This window comes from Nicotiana tabacum, chromosome 11 (genome assembly GCF_000715075.1).
Source record: "Nicotiana tabacum cultivar K326 chromosome 11, ASM71507v2, whole genome shotgun sequence".
NCBI classification, from domain to species: domain Eukaryota; kingdom Viridiplantae; phylum Streptophyta; class Magnoliopsida; order Solanales; family Solanaceae; genus Nicotiana; species Nicotiana tabacum.
The window spans coordinates 134,038,270-134,054,615 of NC_134090.1; the positions used below are offsets into that span (position 1 = coordinate 134,038,270).

General features: G+C 37.5%; 1 long non-coding RNA gene across 1 annotated transcript; it reads left to right on the forward strand.

The window, feature by feature from the left end:
• The first annotated feature begins 3,294 nt into the window (after positions 1 to 3,294).
• On the forward strand, positions 3,295 to 14,547 carry LOC142166561 (uncharacterized). Its single transcript, XR_012696973.1, has 5 exons — positions 3,295 to 3,416; positions 11,237 to 11,434; positions 11,523 to 12,400; positions 13,766 to 13,830; positions 14,094 to 14,547. It is a non-coding gene; the product is annotated as an uncharacterized LOC142166561 (long non-coding RNA).
• Positions 14,548 to 16,346: the final 1,799 nt, after the last annotated feature.

A 16,346-nucleotide genomic window follows, 5' to 3' on the forward strand; every position in this document is an offset into this window, starting at 1 on the left:
AAAGGATATCCTATAGCAACTACGTTTCTCGTCGTGTTTGTCTCTATCAATTGAAAGCAGTAAATAGCCTTAGTTGATTATAAAACCGGATTTAAAGTGCTATTACAGAATAATAAAACGTGACTGCACTTATGGACAACTAGTCGCAAATTATGGGCCCAAACCTAGCTCATGCGAGATGGCCAGACTTGGGCCCTGTTGTTCCGATACAGGCCTAGCTGATTTTCCGATTTGGGCCCGGCCTTCCTGAGGTTGAGGCCTAGAACTGATTCTTTGTTCTTTATCAATTTATATGTGACAAACTAGCAAAAGGGGAAAGAACTTTAACTCATGTGGATAGTTTTCCTATTTTGGCCTACATTATAGAATATACTACACCATCAGACTAAGTCTAAAATACAACTTATTACACTGGGAATGTTTTTCACCTAACAGCATACATACATGACTATCATTCATTAACCTACATTGATATACTGAGCATGTAGGCTACTTCTATTATACAAACGAAAATGTAACTATTTTATGACATTTAATGTAACAGTTCATGTATACATAAAAAACAATCTGCAGGTCCTCTCTTTTGCATTCATGCTCAAACTCTCAGTTACATTGGTGGTATCAATTGTGTACCTGGTAAGGAAAAGAAAGGAAGAAGGAGAGTGATCAGTTGAGTAGTGTGCAGTAATCACAGCATCAACAGATACACAGCAACAGCACAACAACAAACCAACAACCAAGATTGTTTTCCACAGTCCACGAACAACCAACAATGATTCCCAGAATAAATAAACCAGCAAATAGTCGAGTGCCAAACCAATAATTCCAGACGAAGAGTAATGATACACCAGAAGTAAAAGAAGTTCAATGCAGCAAATAACAACAGTTCAGCAACCAACAAACAGCTCAGTCAATGCAGATGACAGAACTTGGCCAAGGCAGCTTGACCAATATGAATTCTTATTCAACTTTCAGATGGTGTTTGGTTATAATCTATTTGGAAACTAACTTATGTTTTTCAGCTTTCTTTAAACTCAGTAAACCTTCCTTCAGACTAAAAGTTTCAGCTTTAAGACTAAAAATTCCAGCCTTTTGTTTTCTCTTTTTCTGAAGACTAAAAATCCCCCCTGTTTTAGTTCTCGAATGGCCTATTTATAAGCCAAAGTGACCAAGTGCAGCTAAGCTGCCCCTCATGCTGCAACTTGCAGCCTGCCCATACCCTGTTAAAGCCCATGCCTAAGCATCTTTTGGTGCCAGCCCCTTTGTTCCCCACGCCTGGTTTTAGTTTAATCCAGAATTATGGGCTCATTTTATTTATTCATTTTAAGCCCCATACCCTTGTGTCTTGTTTCCCATTAGTATTAGTTTAATCTTTAATTATTACCCTACTTGTCAGCTTCATTTAAACTAATCTTTCTGTCCTTTTTGACACCCCAGAACACCCCTGCTTAACCTTGATTATTACTGCCCTGCCTATTGCAGCGTCAGGGCAGTTTTGAACTGATGAAAGTTCGAATTCAAGGCTTCCTGGGCTGAACCTTTTCAGTCATTTTTACAATGCAAACAAACCATTTTAAACCATGCTGGGGCATTCAGTTAGTGGCAACGTTCAATTAGTCATGCAACATTATTAGCTCGTTTGATTCATTAGTTATAGAAAACTAATCGACGACATTTATCGAGTCGACTATACTAATTATAACAGGTAATAATCAGTCGTTCAAATAAACAACACATACGGGGACCTAAAGGGCTTCGGACAACTTGGTCAGTCACTAGGAACCTATATAAGTTATTCATGCGACGACTATATTAATCGGACATGCTTATCATAGGATGCATTCAAATCATACACAAAAACCATCGACCAAATAAAAGGTCTTTACAGAGATGAAAGAAATCCGAATGAAAAATAACAACATAACAACCAAACACAACGGAATATACTGACAACTTAATTAAAACTAAAACGAAAGAAAAGAAAACTTACCCAAAAAGGTTTGAAATCAAAACGACCCAAATTCTGATTCAACTTCGAACTCTTGAGGCCGAACAAACTTTAATCAGGGTGTTCTCACATGAGAACACCTTGATTAAGGTCTTTTAGACCTCAAACCCTTGTCCAGACCGGCCGGATTCCCCAGGTGCATGTGTTCTAAGGTCTGGATTTCCAGATCTGATTTTTAGGAAGTTGTGGGTAGATTCGGACCAAACCAAGCTTGGTTTGGTCACGAGGAAGGTCAGGGGAATGTCTGGTATGAAGATGGGGTGGTTTGGCATAGGTCCGGGTTCGACTCAAATCTTCAAACGAAGATTCGAGACGAGGGAAGGTGATTCGAGGCAAGAGGGTAACAGATCCATGTTCAGGAGAGTGAGGGGGTCTTAGGGTGTTCAGGAGGTGGTCACCGGCGTTCGTGCCGCCGACTTTAATGGCGAGGGAGACGAGGGCGGCTAGGGTTTCTAATGGGAGGTCCGGGTTCGACTTGGGGACGAAGGGGTGGGGTGTTGGTATAGGGGGCGTGGGTGTAAGGGAAGGTTTATATATGGTCTATGGGATTGGATCTGAGCCGTTAGATCAGATGATCTCAACGGCTTGGATCTGAGGGTGAGAACTGAGACGGGGTCGTTTGGTAGTTAAACGGGGTCGTTTGGTTTAAGTGAGGGGTTGGGTCAGATTTGGGCCGGGTTTGAACCTGGGTTATTGAAAGTGATCCTGGACCGTTGGATTGGATTGATTGGAACGGCTGAGATGGATCGGCCTGAAACGATGCCGTTTCAGGAGATGCCTGGGCAGCCGGATTTGGACTGGGCCTGAGTGCTGGTTGGGCCTGTTATTTTGTTTAATTTTTGGCCCAAACCGATTTCCTTCACTTTTGTTTTCTAATTTCATTTTTCTTTTAAAACAAAAAATAAAAATAATAAATAACGAAATTAAAACTAAACAACAATGCAACATTTTAACACAATTACCACAAAAATTATTTAAGTAAGTTAAAAACCTAGAACAAACGATGCACACATATATATCTATTTTTTTGAATTTTCTTTTACTGACCGAATTATGGTTTAATCATCCTGACATACATATTTTGTTTGTTAACGATTAAATGCAAAAATGGACAGATCCACAAATGACTAACAACACATGTCACGAAAACTCAAACATTGTACAGCGAAACCATTTGTTACTATTTTTATTTTCTTTTGGAGCGATTGCTTGTAAAGCAAAAATCACGTGCTTACACTAGCCATCCTGATTATATTACAAAGTTGAATCCAAGATCCATTCTTCGTGAAAGTTTTGAGATAGATGCTGATGGATATCTACTGGCATTAGAAATACACAACCTATACAATCATGTGTGCGTCTTGCGGATGATGAGCGTCCACATATGGACACTGCCTTTGATGCATTGGTAATAATCAATTTTGCACAAATTGGGCCAGCGTGCTTCAAATTGCTACTGTCAATTTATCTTCCATCAATCTTCGTTGTTTTACTACTGACTCCCGGAAAATTTACCAAATTTTCATATAGTTATCCTACAAATTCCTGTGGTCAGTCTCTGTAATTTCTTCTCAGTTTTTTCTTCTCTTTTGCTATTCCAGAATTTCTATGTTCATTTTTCAAATTATGCTCTTTCTATCGGTGAGTTTTTTTTTCTACAATCTTTATTTGGTTACTGTAATTTTTTTTGGTGATTACCATTTGTTGGGTATTAGTTAATTTCTTATTCTTTTGGTGGGTTTCCGGTAATATTTCTGTTCCCTCGGATTATTTATTGTTTGATTTTGTTCATGCATGTCAATAAGTTTTTGATTTGCTCATGCATGTTTGGGAATAGGTACCCAGTAACCCGGTGCAAGCTTGTGCTGTAAACTCTATCTGTTGTTGGAGTAGAGTCAAAATTCTTCTTTTTTCATTTAACTAAAAAGCATCTAAGATCGATGAATCCTCCCTTATATTTTGATTTTTATTTTATTGATGTTTACTATTATTTCATTAGTTTCTTCCCATTTTAAATTATAATTATGCACTATTGATGTTTTTTCATTGTAGTTTACTGAAAAGTGTAAGCATGTCATTTTTGTTTGCAAAAGACTCCAATTGACATGAATCTTGCATTAGCAAAGAACAAAGGCCAAAGCATATCTCAATTGGATTATGCTCGTGTGTTGGGACGCCTAATGTATATTATGAATTGTACACGATCTGATATAGCTTGTGTTATAAGTAAATTGAGTCGATACACGAGCAATCCAGGTCAATCTCATTGGATGGCAATGAAACGAGTTTTGGGATATTTAGAACATACACATGGCTTTGCTTTGCACTACAGTAAATATCCTACGGTGATTGAGGGATACTGTGATGCAAATTGGATCATCGGTTCAGCTGATTCGAAATCCACAAGTGGATATGTATTTCACTATTGGTGGAGGAGCGGTATCTTGGAAGTCGTCCAAACAAACTTGTATTGCCCGCTCTACAATGGAGACTGAATTCATAGCTTTAGATAAAGCCGGTGAAGAAGCTGAATGGCTCCGGAATTTCTTGAAAGACATTCCATTTTTGCCCAAACCGTTGGCACCAATATGCATACATTGTCATAGTCAAGCGGCAATTGCCAAATCAGCTAAAAGGCCAATGTGTCTTTCCAAGTCAACACTATTGTCCTTTAATCTTTTTAAGTTGGTAAATATATTTACCCAGTAAAAAATAACATTACCCTTTTTTACGTAAACCTAACTACACATGAAACCTTTGACTTTTATCTCTTTCCCACGACCTACTTGTGGTTTCTATCTTCCGAAGTCTACAGTTTTGGCTTCTGCAAGATCTGAAAGGAATCTCTTCCTTTGATTATTCCTTCCCCACGACCCACTCTGCACTCTTTATTATTTAGTGGGTAAATATATTTGCTAACTACAAAAAAATAAAAAGAATATATTTGCTTACTTAAGGCTACATAGACCTTAACCAGAGGTCTCGAGCTCGAGCTTTGGGTATGGAAAAATTCTTGGTAGGGAGCGCTTCCCCCGATTGGGGCACTATGCGGCGCGAATCCGGATATAGTCGGGCTCCAATGCAGGTACCGAACACCGGGTGAGAAACAAAAAAAAGGCTACATAGACATTTTAACTGATTTGGCATGCCCTATAATTAGACTTTTCGGTCAGAATTAATGAATTAATTAGACTTTTCGGTCAGAGTTAAATGAATTATCCGATCAATTTTATTTTTTGGGTAACAAGTCATAATGCAGTGAATTTAAAGTTATAAATTTAATTTGGTCTTTTCGGTAGAGAAAATGTTGTTGGCATCGAAAGCAACAAGGCGTCATTGATGATGATAAATGAGACGACAAAAGAAACATATACTAAAAGAAGGTTAATACTTGATATGATTTGGTCAATTGACCTACATATGATAAAACTAATATTAAAGAAAAAATTATGGAGAGAAAAATCTTTTCTTTCCCTAAACAAAACTTTTTTAATGATTACATTGTGGATGCTCTTGCGTTGCCATGTATGAATGAAAGATTCTCAATTTATAGAGGTCACAACTTTTTCTTCCAAGAAAGGGATGTGTTAAATATGAAAGAGATATATATGTTGAAGTTTGGCAAAATGCCAAAGTCCCACATTGGTTGGGAGTTAAGTTTGGAGGGGATTTTTCCCCTAAAAAAAAAGGCCTAATGTTTAGGATTGAAACACACCTCTCATTTGCCTTCTCATCTGTTTAAGGCATTTGTATCTTCTCTCTTTAGTATTATTTCACTTGTATTTTTGGAGTGGAATAAAATATTGGTTGTGTCCGAGGAGTAGGCAAAATTAGTCGAACCTCGTAAATTCTGGTGTTTCCTTTATTGTTGTTTTATTGTCTTATTTATTATTTGGTGGCTGTCATAATTTTTGGTATAGTAGTTGTGACTTATTCACACTATATACATTTGGCTTCCGCAACAATTGGTATCAGAGCCAAGGTACTGTCTAAGTATGCTCTGTGGTTGCAGCATAGTCTGATCTTCCACATCAGAAAAGATTTATCTTGGTAACTGAGTCAAGGTTCTGTCTGAGTATGCTCTGTAGCTGCAGCTTAGTCTGATCTTCTACATCAGAAAGGAAATAATCTTGATTTGTGTCGTCAGCTATTAAATAATATTTGTGTCAAATATGGGAGACAATAAACAAGAAGAATCTACATCAAGTGTCAACAATACGTCATCATTGGCATCTTCGCTTATGACAAGAATTGTGTCAAATGCGAAATTTGCGGTAGAAATTTTTGACGGGTCCGGACATTTTGGGATGTGGCAAGGCGAGGTTCTAGATGTCCTTTTTCAACAAGGGCTAGATCTGGCCATTGAAGAAAAGAAACCAGATGTTATTGGAGAAGAAGATTGGAGAATTATCAACCGTGTTGCTTGCGGTACCATTCGATCCTACCTTGCTAGAGAGCAGAAATATCCATACACAAAGGAAACTTCTGCAAGTAAATTATGGAAAGCACTGGAGGATAAATTTTTGAAGAAAAACAGTCAAAATAAATTGTACATGAAGAAGAGACTGTTTCACTTCACCTATGTTCCTGGTACCACGATGAATGAACATATCACCAGTTTCAATAAGTTGGTCACAGATTTGCAAAATATGGATACAACTTATGATGATGGTGACTTGGCCTTAATGTTGTTGGCGTCACTTCCTGATGAGTACGAGCACCTTGAAACTACTCTACTCCATGGAAATGACGAAATTTCTCTCAGAGAAGTTTGTTCAGCTTTGTACAGCTATGAACAAAGAAAGCGAGAAAAATAGAAGGGCGGAGAAGGAGAAGCACTGTTTGTGAGGGGTCGTCCTCAAAATCAAACGAGGACAAAGAAGGGAAGATCCAAGTCAAGATCCAGACCCAGCAAAGATGAATGTGCCTTTTGTCGAGAAAAAGGGCACTGGAAGAAAGACTGTCCGAAGTTGAAGAATAAGGCCAAACATAACAATGGAAAGGCTATTATGGATTCAAATGTAGCTGATTGTGATGATTCAGACTTCTCATTAGTTACAACAGAGTCATCAACATCATCAGACATATGGTTGATGGACTCGGCTTGTAGCTATCATATGTGTCCCAACAGGGACTGGTTCGTGGAATTTCAAGAAGGAGAATATGGAGTCATCCACACAGCGGATAACAGCCCTCTTACCTCATATGGCATTGGTTCAATACGATTAAGGAACCATGATGGAATGATCAGAACATTGATAGATGTTCGATATGTACCGGATTTGAAGAAGAATCTCATCTCTGTGGGAGCCCTAGAATCAAAAGGGTTCAAAATCATTGCAGAAAATGGAGTGATGAGAGTATGCTCCGGTGCACTAGTGGTAATGAAGGCTAATCGGAAGAATAATAATATGTACCGCTATCGTGGCAGTACAGTTATTGGGATAGCGACAGTAATATCCAGTGACGACAAAGAGGCAGAAGCAACCAAGCTATGGCACATGCGCTTGGGACATGCTGGAGGAAAATCCTTGAAAACTCTATCAGATCAAGGATTGTTAAAAGGAGTAAAGGCTTGCAACTTGGAATTTTGTGAGCATTGTGTTAAAGGGAAACAGACAAGGGTTAAATTTGGTACAGCGATCCATAATACTAAAGGCATTTTGGATTATGTACACTCTGATGTTTGGGGTCCTTCCAAAACACCTTCATTGGGTGGGAAGCACTATTTTGTAACCTTTGTTGATGATTTTTCCCGAAGAGTATGGGTGTATACAATGAAGAGCAAAGATGAAGTGTTGGGAATTTTTCTCAAATGGAAGATGATGGTGGAGAATCAGACAGGCAGGAGAATCAAGTGTATTCGCACAGACAATGGAGGTGAATACAAAAATGATCATTTCAATAAGGTCTGTGAAAATGATGGCATCATCCGACACTTCACTGTTAGACATACACCACAACAGAATGGAGTGGCAGAACGTATGAACCGGACCTTGCTGGAGAAGGTACGGTGTATGTTGTCCAATGCTGGCTTGGGCAAAGAATTTTGGGCTGAGGCAATTACATATGCATGCCACCTCATTAATCGTCTACCATCTGCTGCTATTGATGGCAAAACACCATTTGAAAAATGGTACGGAAAACCTGCTGTAGATTATAACTCTTTGCACGTGTTTGGCTCAACTGCATATTATCATGTGACGGAGTCAAAATTGGATCCAAGGGCAAAGAAGGCTATTTTTATGGGAATTACTTCTGGAGTCAAAGGATATCGCTTATGGTGTCCTATGACAAAGAAAGTAATGTTCAGCAGAGATGTTACCTTTGATGAATTTGCTATGGTAAATAAGGTAACAGAAGATACCAAACAAAATGAAGGTGCTTCTAAGCAGGTGGAGTTTGAGGGAAAATTTATTTTTCCTACACAAGAAGCAGAGGAGGAAACAAATGAAGATTACCCTCTGGAAGGAGAGCCAGTAGAGGAGATTCCAACTCAGGAATCTCAACAACAACTTGAATCAATAGCAACCAGCAGGCCAAAAAGAACAATAACGAAACCTGTTCGTCTCATAGAGACGGTTGCTTGTGCAACCTCAATTGTAGCTGATGATGTTCCTACTACTTACAAAGACGCTGTCCAAAGTTCAGAAGAAGATAAGTGGAGGATTGCCATGAATGATGAAATACAGTCCCTTCATCAGAATCATACATGGAGATTGGCCAATCTCCCGAAGGGAAAGAAAGCAATTGGGTGCAAATGGGTATTTGCAAAGAAAGAAGGATTTCCTAACCAATTAGATGTTCGCTACAAAGCAAGATTGGTGGCCAAAGGATATGCTCAAAAGGAGGGAATTGATTACAATGAAGTGTTTTCTCCAGTTGTAAAACATTCCTCCATTAGAATTATGTTGGCTTTGGTAGCACAATTGGATTTGGAACTAGTTCAGATGGATGTAAAAACTGCGTTTTTACATGGAAACTTGGAGGAGGAAATCTACATGACTCAGCCAGAAGGATTCAAAGTTGCTGGAAAAGAAAATATGGTGTGCAAACTTGAAAAATCGTTGTACGGATTGAAACAATCTTCTAGACAATGGTACAAGCGATTTGACGAGTTTATGTTGCGGCAAGGGTACAAGAGAAGCAAATACGATCATTGTGTGTATTTGCACAAGCTTAAAGATGGTTCCTTTGTATATCTTCTCCTATATGTTGATGATATGTTGATAGCTTCCAAGAATTTGGAAGAAATTGATAAGTTGAAGATTCAACTGAAGAAGGAGTTCGAGATGAAGGATTTGGGTGAGGCAAAGAAAATTCTTGGCATGGAGATAATTAGAGATAGACGTTCAAAGAAACTCTGTTTATCTCAAAAGGAATATTTGAAGAGAGTACTTCAACGTTTTGGCATAGATGACAAGACTAAGCCAGTTAGTACTCCACTTGCTTCCCATTTTAAGCTAAGTACTACTATGTCGCCAATGGATGAAGCTGAACGAGAGTATATGTCAAAGGTACCATACGCAAATGTTGTTGGTAGCTTGATGTATGCAATGGTTTGCACAAGGCCTGACATTTCACAAGCTGTTGGAGTTATTAGCAGATATATGCACAATCCAGGGAAGGAGCATTGGCAAGCTGTGAAGTGGATTCTACGGTATATTCATAATACTGTAGATGTCGGGTTAGTTTTTGAGCAGGAAGACAATCAGTCTGTAGTTGGATATTGTGACTCAGATTTTGCGGGTGATATGGACAAACGAAGATCAACTACTGGTTATGTGTTTACTTTTGCAAAGGCACCAGTTAGTTGGAAGTCTACTTTGCAGTCAACAGTTGCTTTGTCTACAACAGAGGCAGAGTACATGGCTATTACAGATGCTGTGAAAGAGGCAATTTGGCTTCAAGGATTGCTAAAGGAGCTTGGTGTTGAACAAAAAGGTATCACAATTTTTTGTGATAGTCAAAGTGCTATTCAATTAGTGAAGAACCAAGTTTATCATGCAAGGACGAAGCACATTGATGTTCGGTATCATTTCGTACGAGAAATCATAGAAGAAGGTGGAGTCACGGTGAAGAAAATTCATACTACAGAGAATCCTGCTGATATGCTGACAAAGGTGGTGACTGCGGTCAAGTTTCAACATTGTTTGGATTTGATCAACATTGTTGAACACTGAAGATTGAAGATGAAGACACAACCAAAATTTGTTATTGAGAGAGAATTGAAAATGTGGAATTTTGCCAAGGTGGAGATTTGTTGAAGTTTGGCAAAATGCCAAAGTCCCACATTGGTTGGGAGTTAAGTTTGGAGGGGATTTTTCCCCTATAAAAGAAGGCCTAATGTTTAGGATTGAAACACACCTCTCATTTGCCTTCTCATCTGTTTAAGGCATTTGTATCTTCTCTCTTTAGTATTATTTCACTTGTATTTTTGGAGTGGAATAAAATATTGGTTGTGTCCGAGGAGTAGGCAAAATTAGCCGAACCTCGTAAATTCTGGTGTTTCCTTTATTGTTGTTTTATTGTCTTATTTATTATTTGGTGGCTGTCATAATTTTTGGTATAGTAGTTGTGACTTATTCACACTATATACATTTGGCTTCCGCAACAATATACCTTCTTGTTAGGGATCAATTATAGTCAATTATTTTCCTTCCTTTAAGAAAAGGTAAAATTCAAATATAGAAAGAAAATCAGGACAAAATCCTCACAAATGTAAGTTCAATCAGTCTAGAATTAAATGGTAAGGTTGGAAGTTGGGAGATGAAGGTTATCTTATGCAGCAGACTGTTGACTAATTTGAACTTTAGATTTATGTTTTCAGAAAAAGCAGCATTTCTTTTCCAGGTTCCAATTGTCTTGTTGATTTGCAATCAAACATTTGTTGCCTGAATTCCTTTTCTGCTCATCATGGTGGCTGGAACTGCCCAGTGTTTGGTCAAGGCAGTTGCATAATATGGTGCTGGCTCACTTGTTTCGTATTGCACCAACAGTGTCCTGTAACATGACATGAATGTAGTTCATAATGTGCATGACATTTGGTGGTTGTACTAGTAGAAACAGTTAGACTTCCTGCATAAAGTTTGTTCTTGTATGTGTACTTTTAGTCCTGGAAATAAGCAGGCTAAGTTTTGTTTTTTCTTCTTATTTTCACTTATGACCTACAGTCTCATTATGCTTTTTGCACGACATACATTGATATTTGAGTTTTTATTTATGTAGGATATGCCTGGTAGCCTGGATTATCCAACCTTGTACCCCAGATTAACAACAGTGCTAAGAGGTGGTGACATTAACAAAAGAAGTGTGGAATTGCTCAGAGAGATGTTGGAGTAACAAAAATTAAGGGTCATAAATCATGGATTGGCGGAGGAACAATTTGTGTTTTTTAATTGGGGTGTTCCTCCCAAAGTGGAAAAGGTATTATATTGTTACAAAAGATCTCACACTGTTTTCAGCTCCTAGACCATTTTAATAACCCGCTGCTGACTTCATCACTAATCATAAGATGCAGGATCGGAAGATTGAAGAAATGAGATGCTTAATGCATGTGTGGGCATCTCCAATTACACAATTAAATATGTCAAATGTGAAAGTAACTAGCTCTAATAATCTCCAAGCCCCGAGATTCCCTGTTTTTTGGTGTTGCAGTGTGAAAGGCTCTGCAACTATGTGAAAATGGTAAGGAGGAAAGTGGTTGGGGGTGGGGGTGGGTTGTTATAATGTTAATGTTGCTTTGGAATTAAAATCTTCAGTCTTGTTGAGCTTATCAACTCATACTAGACCCAAGTTTGGCAAGGAAGGTCGGCTCGAGGTGTGTTTTTCTTCTTCAAGAAAACTGACCCACAGCTTCTTTGTCAGTAGTTTCAGATACATACTCCATGGACCGCTAGGCGATGTGTTTGTGGGTTTAGCTTCCCCTCCCCTCCTATTGTCTATGTATAGTGAGATCACGAAATAAATATAAAATTCAGCAGCTTCATCTGATCTTTCTTGCTATTAGGCGGGGGAAGCAGGTACATCCATTGGTAGTGATTTTTTTTTAAGGCTCAATTTGTAGTGCTTTGCTCACCTTTTACTGGAGTTGTCGCATTCTATTCCTTAACAAGAAGTATTGAGGCTAGAACATCTATTCCTGATTTAAATTATCAATTTTCTTGTGTTAGCAAGAGTCTATATGAGCGTACCTTCTATTATTTACTAAATTTTCAGGAAATTTGACTTTCTGGAGAGCAACAGAGGGGTGACAAGTCAAGCCATTTAAGCCTGTAAATTAACTTCTTAATATTTAACTTTACCTTTTGCTTTGCAGCAATGAAGTCTTTCTCTGTGAGTTTGCTTTTCCTCTAAACAGCTAAAACACATGCCAATCTCCAACCTTGACAGGTGAATTTACTTGTTTCTCAACTTTATCCCAAAAAAGATTTATCTATTTTTTGTAGCAACATATAGATAAAATGAAGAACTCACAGTTTGCTTATTCAGAATTACAAGAAAGTACTTTTATAATTCACTGACTTAGTTGACTCTTTTTCGTTTGCTCTATTTATTTTGAGAGATTGGTTTTTTGCTGTCCTTGACAGATTGTAATTATTCTTTCAGAATCGATAGTGTAACAGTTTAGGAAATAAAGTGGAACAGAATGTTCATTCTCACTATGCTATTGCTCTTTATAGAATAAATGGATATCTTACAGTTATTCTCCTTTCGAAAAACTTATTGTTGCATTCCCTCTTTCAAAAGTAAATGAAATTATACTGGGTGTTACATATAAAAAAAGGAAACAGAATTATGGTTTAGGTTTGAGATACAATTAGGAGGAATGCATAAAGACATTTTGAATTAGTTAGATATGAGTGAAACTATCATACTGTTTAGCTTACAGTGTCGTCTTAACATAAATCAACTTGTTGCAGGTTAAAAGTGTAAAGTAGCTTTTGGGAGATTACATTTTGTTATAAGTTTATGCAGGGCAAGGCTGCGTACAATAGACCCTTGTGGTCCGACCCTTCCCCGGACCTCGCACGTAGTGGGAGCTTAGTGCACCAGACTACTCTTTTTTTACAATCAATTGCTTATACAAGTCTACTAATAAATACTTGTGTAAGTATTTTCTAAAAGTAACAACCTGCCAAATAGAAGTCGATTGTAATTCATGTGCATTATTTTCTCATCTATGTGATAGTCATAAAAGAAGTTAGCTTTGAAAGGACTTTTTGTGTATTTCTCTAGAACAAGAGACTACCACCAAACAGGTTGTAGAATTCTAGCAAGTAGTTGCAATTCCTCTAAAAAAATTACCAAATGACCAAATGACAGTAAACTGCAATATGTGCATTATTTCTAGGCATATGTGATAACATGATGAATAAAGTTTGTTTCTGCATCTATAACAATATTAAGCTTTCTCTATTTGTCAAACAGAAAATTAATCTGGTAAATTCACCTTTGCACTACCTGGCATTCATGAATATTAAATTTTGTGTCTGAAAAAAATTGAATTTATGAGATGTAACTAAGGGGAGGTTTATGAGTTTTAGTTATCAGTTGCAGCTAACGTTAGAGCCAATTATTTATGAAATTTGACTGCTATACATCCCTTAAAGTAATATTTTTCAAATCCTGTTCATGAACACAAATTTATATGAAGTGTTTCAGTTGCAAGATGCCCTCTTCTTAAACTTTCTTGACAAAAGAGATGTGCATAATGCAATCAGGGAACTGAATGGTGTAGTGAACATGCTTGTGCAGATTATGTGCCTGTCTTGATGGATGAATTAGCAAGCCTTATCGCCTACTTGCATTTGACATAGCAGGTCATATGTGTGTGCACTTCTTTGGACAATTTGAGTTTATATTATTTCATATAAGGTGGCTTTGATTTTTTTGTATTTCGAAAATGGCGGAAACTGCAATAGTTTCAGGTTTTCTTCGACTTCCATTACTCAGCTATTTATTTATATTTATTTTAATTTGAATAGTGATCATTGTTCTACTATTTATGTTCTAGCATTTTGTTATTAATGGATGATCCAGCCAAATTACTTTTAGCTGAAATAAAATTTGTGTTTGTTTACAGCATTATTCTGGAGCGGTGACTACTTGAGTTGAGATATCAAAAGTGATTTATTGGATCAGTTAGCGACTCAGTCTGTCAAAGATGGTCATTGACCCATTTTTCTCATTTATGGGCAAAGTACAAGTGGAAATCAGATGCGCTTCATAATTCACATTGCTGGGTAATGGTCTATTGGTTTTCTGGAGTTTTTTATTGTCAAATTCAAAACTTTGTTCAACACAACAATATTAACTGTTGGGCCCGTGCACAGTACGGACATGCATTATCTAGTAGTACTTGAAGGAACACGTTAATCTAAACATATTAGATAGCGTGTAAATTGTAAAACAAGAACTTGTTCTTCGTGAAGCGGAAGCGAAAACGGATGAACCGTGACTGGAATTACTGGTCGGCGATGGTTGTCACGGTGTGCTGGAGCAATTCTCAATTCCACAGTCTAAACCCTAACTGAGATTGAGAGAGAAGAGTGTAGAAAAATACTGCGGAGTGTTTTTTCATGTACACACTAAGTGTACTTATATAGGGAATATTAGGGTTAACTAATAACCCTATTGAGCCTTAAAGCACACTTTATGGATGAACCCAATTTTCCTACTTCTCTTTCACACATAATGGGAGTGCTCATTTAATATGAGAAACATATTCTCATCTCCTCAATCATTCATACAGGGAAGTAGATCGTGCGACCAGCATACTGTGAGAGCTAAACGGATGTGGTTGAACTGTGACTAATTCCCAAATGGATGAATCGTGACTGGAATTACTGGTCGGCGGTGGTTGTCACGGTGTGCTGGAGCAATTCCCAATTCCACAGTCTAAACCCTAATTGAGATTGAGAGAGAAGAGCGTAGAAAAATACTGCAGAGTGTTTTTTCATGTACACACTAAGTGTACTTATATAGGGAATATTAGGGTTAACTAATAACCCTATTGGGCCTTAAAGCACCCTTTATGGATGGACCCAATTTTCCTACATCTCTCACACACATAATGGGAGTGCTCATTTAATATGAGAAACATATTCTCATCTCCTCAATCATTCATACAGGGAAGTAGATCGTGCGACCAGCGTACTGTGAGAGTTAAGTGCTATATATCTGTTAGGAGTATATAGCCTCTCGTCGAGTGCAAACTTGCAAGTAGATCATAAAGTATGCAGTACCTTAGATCATGTAAATCACATTTGATATAGTCTCAAAATCTCATATATCATTATTTCTTGTATTCACAATCATAACTCATAAGTCATAATTGGTGCATCAGCGAATACAAATAAATGAGATTCCATCAATGATCTTCCTCTTCTCACGATTTTAACATTAGTATGACTGCTTTTCTAGTTATGCTCCGCTAGATCGAATTTGTGTTCATGGTCTTTTGGAAACATACATTAGCACACATGGTATAAAATATGTGCTACATCATTTTCTCCCTTTTTTCCAAGGAGCGTATGTCTTTATCCTATAAAGAATGTTGTACAAATGATATTTAGACACTATAGGTATCTAAATTTGAGTTCTTTGATCTACAATATCATTTTTAACTCGCATTTGGCTCACAAAGTAGACTAGGTGGACGTTTTTCACCCTAATGACCTTATGTAATTGTGTAAGTGACATTCTGATTTTAAGCGAATAGCTCTCAAATTATCCTTATGATAATTTTGATTAAAATCATGTCTCATCTCCTCACATCACTAAGATAAGGAGGCAATTTCCTGTGTGAGAAGGCCAACCTCATGTCTACTCAACATACTTATAAAAAATGAACAAAGAATGTACATAACATTCAACAATAAAAATATGTATGTATGTAAATCAACTTTATTGATAATCAAAGAACATTAGTTTGAGAACACGGGAAAATAAATAGCAAAATAAAGTATCTCAGAGTCACGCAAGCCTCGAGACATAGCGTGTCTCACAAATGCATCTCTAGACAAAGATTTGGTCAATGGATCTGCTAGCATATCTATTGTAGACACATACTTCACATTCACTACCTTGCGTCTAACCATGTCTCTCGCATATATACTTGATATCTATATGTTTGGGTTTACAATGAAACTTTGGATCTTTGGTGGAGGATATTGCAGCCTTACTGTCACAGTAGACTAATATTGGTTCAGTATTTTCAGCAATATCCAACAAGTGCTCCAATAACTTTTTCAACCAAACAGCTTCTTGTGTTGTTGATGCGAGAGCCACGTATTCGGCTTCCATCGTAGATAGTGATACACATGATTGTTTCTTA